General features: G+C 41.8%; 1 pseudogene; it reads left to right on the top strand.

Annotated features, from left to right (window-relative positions):
- The first annotated feature begins 1,151 nt into the window (after positions 1–1,151).
- On the top strand, positions 1,152–6,251 carry LOC126494714 (Ig heavy chain V region 914-like; annotated as a pseudogene).
- Positions 6,252–8,919: the final 2,668 nt, after the last annotated feature.

Here is an 8,919-nt window from a genome sequence, read left to right as displayed (position 1 = left end):
AGGCAGAGGCAGGCGGATCTCTGTGAGTTCGAGACCAGCCTGGTCTACAAAGGGAGTTCCAGGACAGGCTCGAAAAGCTACAGAGAAACCCTGTCTCAAAAACCCAAAAAAAAAAAAAAAAAAAGATTGGGAAGGAAAGTGTCTGCCTTATAGAGAATCCAGATTGTATGTTTGAGACTATCTGTGTTTGGTGTCCTGGCTTCTATTGTGTAGGCTTAAAATTATAATGGAAGTCAATACAGGAAAAGAAATCTTAAATGAAGGACAAGAGGGAAAAGCATGGGGCAATACAGGGGTTTTGAAAGGAAAAGTTGGGTGTAGTGAGATAAAAGTGCTGAGAGGGTAGAAACATGAGAATTTGGGAAAATAAAAACAAAGTCTTCTGAAAATAAAAATTGATGGAAAATTTTGTGTTCTATTATAAAAACTTATTAAAAATCCACATTATGATGAAAATATAAACAAGCAGAAATAAAACTGACCTAAGACAGCATGAAGACATCCATGTGTTCCCTGGGATCAAGGAGGGAAAGACCGAGTGGAGAGTAAAAGTCATCATAGGGAGAACTTCAGGATGCAAACAACTAAGTGCTGCAAATAAAAATATGTCTCCACTGAGAGGAAGACAGGCAGAACGAAGAATGTATCATTTGCCAAAGTCCATGGGGCTTTTGATAGCACCTCTCAGAACTGAGTGGAATTCAGAAAAGTTTCAAGTGTTCCCGTCAGGAGTCACTTCAGGAAGAAGTCATGTCCGGCAGAGACAAAGAGACAGACAGACCTAATATATGGAAACACAGCTATGTGTTGAGATTTTCTATTTCAGATGGATCCAGAAGAGACATGACAGTGTGGAAACACTACATTTACTATGCATATGGTGAAAAAAGAACTAAATAAAGTGTGGTGAATCTGTAACAAAGAGATTTTGTATACAGAGCTGCATTAATGCTTCATAATCTATAACTGTCATCAGTGTGTATGATGTCTTATATCTACTCTGAATACTGCCTTCTGGACAGGTCCAACTACAGAGCCTGCTATGTCAGGAAGGTATGCAAATAAAGCTTCTTTTACCCATAAAAAAACAGCCATGTCCTGACCCTTCAGCTCTGGCAAAGGAGACCAGCCCTGGATCCTCCCAGTCAGTGGTCAGCACTGAACACAGGCCATTCTCCATGGACTTAGGGCTCATATTGGTTTTCTTTGTCCTTATTTTAAAAGGTAATTCATAAAGATGAGATGCTGTGTGTTGTGTGTACATGAGAAATACAAAAATTCTTCTATGTCAGTTTTCTAACCTGAATTCTTTGTGTTTACAGGTGTCCAGTATGAAGTGCAGTTGTTGGAGTCTGGTGGAGGCTTAGTGCAACCAGGAAAGTCCCTGAAACTCTCCTGTGCAGCCTCTGGATTCACCCTCAGTAGTTACCCAATGAACTGGGTCCGCCAGGCTCCAGGAAAAAGGTTGGAGTGGGTCGCATACATTAGAAGTGATGTATACTATACCGACGCTGTGAAGACACAATCTCCAGAGACAACGCCAAGAACACTCTGTACCTGGAAATGAGCAGTCTGAGGTCTGAAGACACAGCCATGTATTACTGTGCAAGAGACACAGTGAGTGAAATGTTACTGTGAGTTCAGACAAAAACACCCCTGTGGGGAACACAGGACCAGCAGGGGGCGCTGAGAGTACTTAGAAATCAGGGTCACAGAAGAGTCTGCTCAGAGAAACATGGAAGACCTGACATCTTTGTGTCTGCTCTGCCTCTCCATATCACACTTAAGGATTTTCTCTACAGAAATAGTATGAAGCAATCCTTGAATGTCCAAATGTTAATTCGAATTTCTGTTTCCTGTTGTGATGTGTGCGGTTATTTATTACAATGTTTCTTCCTGTTACCCTTTTTCTCTCTGTCTACCTGTCTCTGTCTCAATCTCTCTCACCCCCCCCTCTGTGTGTGTGTGTGTGTGTGTGTGTGTGTGTGTGTGTTGACATATGAAGCCTTTCTCTAACAATCTGTAACACCTATTTTGAGACAAATTCCATCCGCGGGCCTGGATCTCAATGACTGGATTGTCTGATTTTCCAGTTATTCCCAGTGATTGTTTAATCTTCACATTCCCTATATGGTATACCTGGTTTGCTGCAACACCCACTTTTTTTCTTTCTTTTATTCTTTTTTTTTCATTTTTTATTTTATTGAGAATAAGAAAAAAAAAGTTTCCGCCTCCTCCCAGGCTCCCATTTCCCTCCCCCCACCCCCCTCCCCCACCCCCCCCTCTTCTCCCCCGCCCCCTTCTCCTCTCCCCCTCCCTCTCCTATCCTAAGAGCAGTCATGGTTCCCTGCCCTGTGGAAAGTCCAAGGTCCTCCCCCCTCCCTCCATGTCTAGGAAGGTGAACATCCAAACTGGCTAGGCTCCCACCAAGCCAGAACATGAAGTAGGATCAAAACCCCTTGCCATTGACCTTGGCTTCTCATCAGTCCTCATTGTTCGCCATGATCAGAGAGTCCGGTTTTATCCCATGCTGTTTCAGTCACAGTCCAGCTGGCTTTGGTGAGCTCCCAATAGATCAGCCCCACTGTCTCAGTGGGTGGGTGCACCCCCCGTGGTCCTGACATCCTTGCTCATGTTCTCCCTCCATCTGCTTCTCATTGGGACCTTGGGAGCTCAGTCCAGTGCTCCAGTGTGGGTCTCTGTCTCTATCTCCATCCATCACCAGATGAAGGTTCTATGGTGATATGAAAGATATTCGTCAGTATTGCTATAGGATAGGGTCAGTTCAGGTTCCCTATCCTCAGCTTCCCAAGGGACTAACTGGGGACATCGCCTTGGGCTCCTGGGAGCCACTCTAGGTTCAAGTCTCTTGCCAACACTAAGGTGGCTCTTTTAACTAAGATATGTGCTTCCCTGCTCCCCTATCCAACCTTCCTTTATCCCAATCTTCCTGTTTCCCCAAGTTCCCCCAATCCTCCCCTTCTTACTTTTCTCTCCCTGTCCCCCCTTATCCCCAACCCACCCCACCCCCAAGATCCCAATTTTGTCCCCGGCAATTTTATCTACTTCCCTTAGCCAAGAGGATAACTATATGTTTTTTCTTGGGTTCACCTTCTTCTTTAGCTTCTTTAGGTTCACCAGGTATACACTCCGTGACCTTTATTTATGGCTAGAAACCAATTATGAGTGAATACATCCCATGTTCATCTTTTTGGGTCTGGGTTACCTCGCTCAGGATAGTGTTTTCTATTTCCATCCATTTGCATGCAAAATTCGAGAAGTCATTGTTTTTTACCGCAGCATAATACTCTAATGTGTATATATTCCACACTTTCTTCATCCATTCTTCCATTGAAGGGCATCTAGGTTGTTTCCAGGTTCTGGCTATTACAAATAATGCTGCTATGAACATAGTTGAACAAATGCTTTTGTCATATGATAGGGCATCTCTTGGGTATATTCCCAAGAGTGGTATTGCTGGGTCCAGGGGTAGGTTGATCCCGAATTTCCTGAGAAACCGAAACACTGATTTCCAAAGTGGTTGCACAAGATTGCATTCCCACCAGCAATGGATGAGGGTACCCCTTCCTCCACAGCCTCTCCAGCAAAGGCTATCATCGGTGCTTTTGATTTTAGCCATTCTGACAGGTGTGAGATGATATCTCAAAGTTGTTTTGATTTGCATTTCCCTGATTGCTAATGAGGTTGAGCATGACCTTAGGTGTCTTTTGGCCATTTGAACTTCTTCTTTTGAGAATTCTCTGTTCAGTTCAGTGCCCCATTTTTTAATTGGGTTAATTAGCATTTTAGAGTCTAGTTTCTTGAGTTCTCTATATATTTTGGAGATCAGACCTTTGTCTGTTGCGGGGTTGGTGAAGATCTTCTCCCAGTCAGTAGGTTGCCTTTTTGTCTTAGTGACAGTGTCCTTTGCTTTACAGAAGCTTCTCAGCTTTAGTAGGTCCCATTTATTCAATGTTGTCCTTAGTGTCTGTGCTGCTGGGGTTATACTTAAGAAGCGATCTCCTGTGCCCATCTGTTGTAGGGTACTTCCCACTTTCTCTTCTATCAGGTTCAGTGTGTTCGGACTGATACTGAGGTCTTTGATCCATTTGGACTTGAGTTTTGTGCAAGGTGATAGATATGGGTCTAATTTCAATCTTCTACAGGTTGACATCCAGTTGTGCCAGCACCATTTGTTGAAGATGCTTTCTTTCTTCCATTGTATACTTTTAGCTCCTTTGTCGAAAATGAGGTGTTCATAGGTTTGGGGATTAAATTCCGGGTCTTCTATGCGATTCCATTGGTCGACTTCTCTGTTTTTATGCCAATACCACACTGTTTTCATTACTGTAGCTCTGTGATAGAGTTTGAAGTCAGGGATGGTAATGCCTCCAGAAGATCCTTTATTGTATAGGATTGTTTTGGCTATCCTGGGTTTTTTATTTTTCCATATAAAATTGATTATTGTCCTCTCAAGATCCGTGAAGAATTTTGATGGGACCTTGATAGGAATTGCATTGAATCTATAAATTGCCTTTGGTAGAATTGCCATTTTTACTATGTTGATCCTCCCAATCCAAGAGCAAGGGAGGTCCTTCCATTTTCTGATATCCTCATCAATTTCTTTCTTCAATGCTTTAAAGTTCTTGTCAAATAGATCTTTTACTTCCTTGGTTAGAGTTACCCCGAGATATTTTATGCTGTTTGTGGCTATTGTGAAAGGTGAAGCTTCTCTGATTTCCCTCTCTGCTTCCATATCCTTTGTGTATAAGAGGGCGACTGATTTTTTGGAGTTGATCTTGTATCCTGCCACATTACTAAAGGTATTTATCAGCTGTAAAAGTTTCTTGGTGGAGTTTTGAGGGTCACTTATGTACACTATCATATCATCTGCAAATAACGAAAGTTTAACTTCTTCCTTTCCAAGTCAAATCCCCTTGATCCCCTTATGTTGTCTTATTGCTATTGCTAGAACTTCAAGCACTATGTTGAAGAGGTATGGCGAGAGTGGGTTTCTGAGTTTAGTGTTCCTGAGTTTAGTGGGATGGCTTTGAGTTTCTCTCCGTTTAATTTGATGTTAGCTGTCGGCTTGCTGTATATAGCTTTTATTATATTTAGGTATGACCCTTGTATCCCTAGTCTCTCCAAGACTTTTATCATAAAGGGATGTTGAATTTTGTCAAATACTTTTTCAGCATCTAATGAAATGATCATATGGTTTTTTTCTTTCAGCTTATTTATATGATGGATTACATTGATAGATTTTCGTATGTTGAACCAGCCCTGCATCTCTGGGATGAAGCCTACTTGATCATAATGGATAATTTTTCTAATGTGTTCTTGGATTCGGTTTGCCAGTATTTTGTTGAGGATTTTTGCGTCGATGTTCATGAGTGAGATTGGCCTGTAATTCTCTTTCTTGGTTGAGTCTTTGTGTGGTTTTGGTATCAGAGTGACTGTAGCTTCATAAAAGGAATTTGGCAATGACTCTTCTGCTTCTATATTGTGAAATACATTAAGGAGTATAGGTATTAGGTCTTCTTGGAAGTTCTGGTAGAATTTCGCATTGAAACCATCAGGTCCTGGGCTTTTTTTGGTAGGGAGGTTTTTGATAACAGCTTCTAGTTCTTCGTGACTAACAGGTCTATTTAGGTTGTTCACCTGGTCCTGGTTTAACTTTGGTATATGGTATTTATCTAAAAACGTGTCCATTTCTTTTACATTTTCCAGTTTTGTGCCATACAGGCCTTTGTAGTAAGATCTAATGATTCTTTGAATTTCCTCTGTGTCTGTGGTTATGTCCCCCTTTTCATTTCTGATCTTATTAATTTGCATATTCACTCTCTGGCGTTTTATTAGTTTGGATAGAGGTTTATCAATCTTGTTGATTTTCTCCAGGAACCAGCTTTTTGTTTCATTGATTCTTTGGATTGTTTTCTGTGTTTCTATTTTGTTGATTTCAGCCCTCAGTTTGATTATTTCCAGTCTTCTACTCCTCCTAGGTGAGTCTGCTTCTTTTTTTTCTAGAGCTTTCAGGTGGGCTGTTAAGTCTCCAATGTGTGCCTTCTCTGTTTTCTTTAAGTGGGCACTTAGTGCTATGAACTTTCCTCTCAGGACTGCTTTCATAGTGTCCCATAAGTTTGAGTAGGTTGTTTCTTTATTTTCATTGAATTCAAGGAAGACTTTAATTTCTTTCTTTATTTCTTCCTTGATCCAGGTGTGGTTCAGTAGTTGACTGTTCAGTTTCCATGAGTTTGTAGGCTTTCTGGGGGTAGGGTTGTTGTTGAATTCTAACTTTAATCCATGGTGATCTGATAAGATACAGGTGGTTACTAATATGTTTTTGTACCTGTGGAAGTTTGCTTTGTTACCGAGTATGTGGTCAATTTTCGAGAAGGTTCCATGAGCTGCAGAGAAGAAGGTATATTCTTTCCGATTTGGGTGGAATATTCTATAGATGTCTGTCAAGTCCAATTGATTCATTACCTCCATTAATTCTCTTAGTTCTCTGTTAGGTTTCTGTCTGATTGACCTGTCCATTGGTGAGAGAGGAGTGTTGAAGTCTCCCACTATTAGTGTGTGCGGTTTGATGGCTGCCTTGAGTTTTAGTAATGTTTCTTTTACGTATGTGGGTGCTTTTATATTAGGGGCGTAGATATTCAGGATTGAGACTTCCTCTTGATGAATTGATCCTGTTATGAGTATAAAATGTCCCTCTCCATCTCTTCTGATTGATTTAAGTTTGAAGTCAAGTTTGTTAGAAATTAGTATGGCCACACCTGCTTGTTTCTTAGGTCCATTTGCTTGATAAGCCTTTTCCCAGCCCTTTACTCTGAGTAGGTGCCTGTCTCTGTGTTTGAGGTGTGTTTCTTGTAAACAGCAGAATGTTGGATCCTGATTTCGTATCCAATCTCTTAGCCTGTGCCTTTTTATAGGTGAGTTGAGCCCATTGACATTAAGTGATATTAATGACCAGGGGATGTTAACTCCGGTCACTTCTTTAGTAGTAGAGTTCGTGTGCGTCCCTTCTTTGAGTTGCGCTGGTGACGGGTCTCTAGATGTCTGAGTTATTGTGGTCATTGTTGGACTCCTTGGTTAGAGATTTTCCTTCTATTACTTTCTGTAAGGCTGGGTTTGTGGCTACGTATTGTTTAAATTTGTTTTTATCCTGGAAAATTTTGTTTTCTCCATTTATGGTGAATGAAAGCTTGGCTGGGTATAGTAGTCTGGGCTTGCATCCATGGTCTCTTAGTTTTTGCAGTACATCTATCCAGGACCTTCTGGCTTTCATGGTTTCCATAGAGAAGTCAGGTGTAAGTCTGATAGGTTTACCTTTGTAAGTAACTTGGCCTTTTTCCTTTGCGGCTCTTAATATTCTTTCTTTATTCTGTATGTTTTGTGTTTTGATTATTATATGGCGAGGGGATGTTTTTTTTTTTTTTTTTTTTCCAGCCTATTCGGTGTTCTGTATGCTTCTTGAACCTTCATAGGTACATCTTTCTTTAGGTTGGGAAAGTTTTCTTCTATAATTTTATTAAATATATTTTCTGGGCCGTTGAGTTGCACCTCTTCTCCTTCTTCTACTCCAATTATTCTTAGGTTTGGTCTTTTTATTGTGTCCCATATTTCCTGAATGTTTTGTGATGAGAATTTGTTGGTTTTGCTGTTTTCTTTGATCAGTGTGTTTATTTTCTCTATGGTATCTTCAGTATCTGATATTCTTTCTTCTATCTCTTGTATTCTGTTGGTAGTACTTGTCTCTGTAGTTCCTGTTCGTTTACCCAGATTTTCCATCTCCAATCTTCCCTCGGTTTGTGTTTTCTTCATTACTTCCATTTCATTCTTCAAGTCTTGAACTGCTTCCCGTACCTGTCTGATTGCTTTTTCATGTTTCTCTTGATTTTCTTGGGTATCTTTAAGCGATTTATTCATTTCCTCTACCTTTTTGTTTGTAATCTCTAATTGTTTATGGCAGTTTTTCACCTCCTGCTTAAGGTCTTCTATTATTTTCATATAATTCACTTTTGAGTCGATTTCTTCTAATTCTTCTGGAGTAGGGTGTACAATTCTTCTTATTTCGGGATCCCTTGATTCTGGTGAAATCATGTTGCCTTTCAGGTTGTTGGAGGAAGTCTTGCATTGGCGCCTTACCATCTCCTCCTTCAAATGGAGCCAGGAGAGGCCTGGTGTCTTGGTCCAGTCTTTGCTGTGAATGAGTCTCTGGGTGTATCTTTTCAGTGTAGAAGCAGGGACCGCCCCGTTGAGCTGGAACTCCTCAGTACCCAAACCTGGACTACTGTCCAGATGGAACTCCTCAGGACCGGTCTGGGTGGGTTGTGTATGCAAGCCTGATGTCTCTCCTGGTGCGGGGTTCGGATCTCCTTGCTCTTTGGGTTACTTGTAATCAAATGTTATGTGGTCAAAGAGGGAAGGGAGTCAGACCGAGGCGGGGAGGGTTGTGGATGCAAGCTGGGTGGGATAGGAAGAGAGAAGGTATTGGGCAGAGTAGCCCCTGAGGATGACCAGGAAGTGTAGGAGGGGTGTCTGCGTTCCCTGTCCCGGGCTGCTGCCGCAATCAGAAACTCACTCACCCCAGTGATGTCTCTCCTGGTGCCTGGACCGGGTCTCCTTGCTGCTTGCCATATCTTGTAAACAAAGGACCTACCTAGCTTGCTGCAGGCAGGCTAGTGGGGACAAAGGAGCTAGCACCCTCCCATTTGCCCCGCCGATTCGGATTCGGTCCTAGAGCCCGAACAGGATGGGCTGGGAGATGTTATGTGGTCAAAGAGGGAAGGGAGTCAGACGGAGGCGGGGAGGGTTGTGGATGCAAGCTGGGTGGGATAGGAAGAGAGAAGGTATCGGGCAGAGTAGCCCCTGAGGATGAACAGGAAGTGTATTTCTTTTATTCTTTCTTTTTTA

Source organism: Alexandromys fortis, unplaced genomic scaffold (genome assembly GCF_014885135.2).
Source record: "Alexandromys fortis isolate MF-2015 unplaced genomic scaffold, M_Fortis_MF-2015_v1.1 scaffold_323, whole genome shotgun sequence".
In the NCBI taxonomy this organism is placed as follows: domain Eukaryota; kingdom Metazoa; phylum Chordata; class Mammalia; order Rodentia; family Cricetidae; genus Alexandromys; species Alexandromys fortis.
This window is presented reverse-complemented; position numbering and strand designations above follow the sequence as displayed.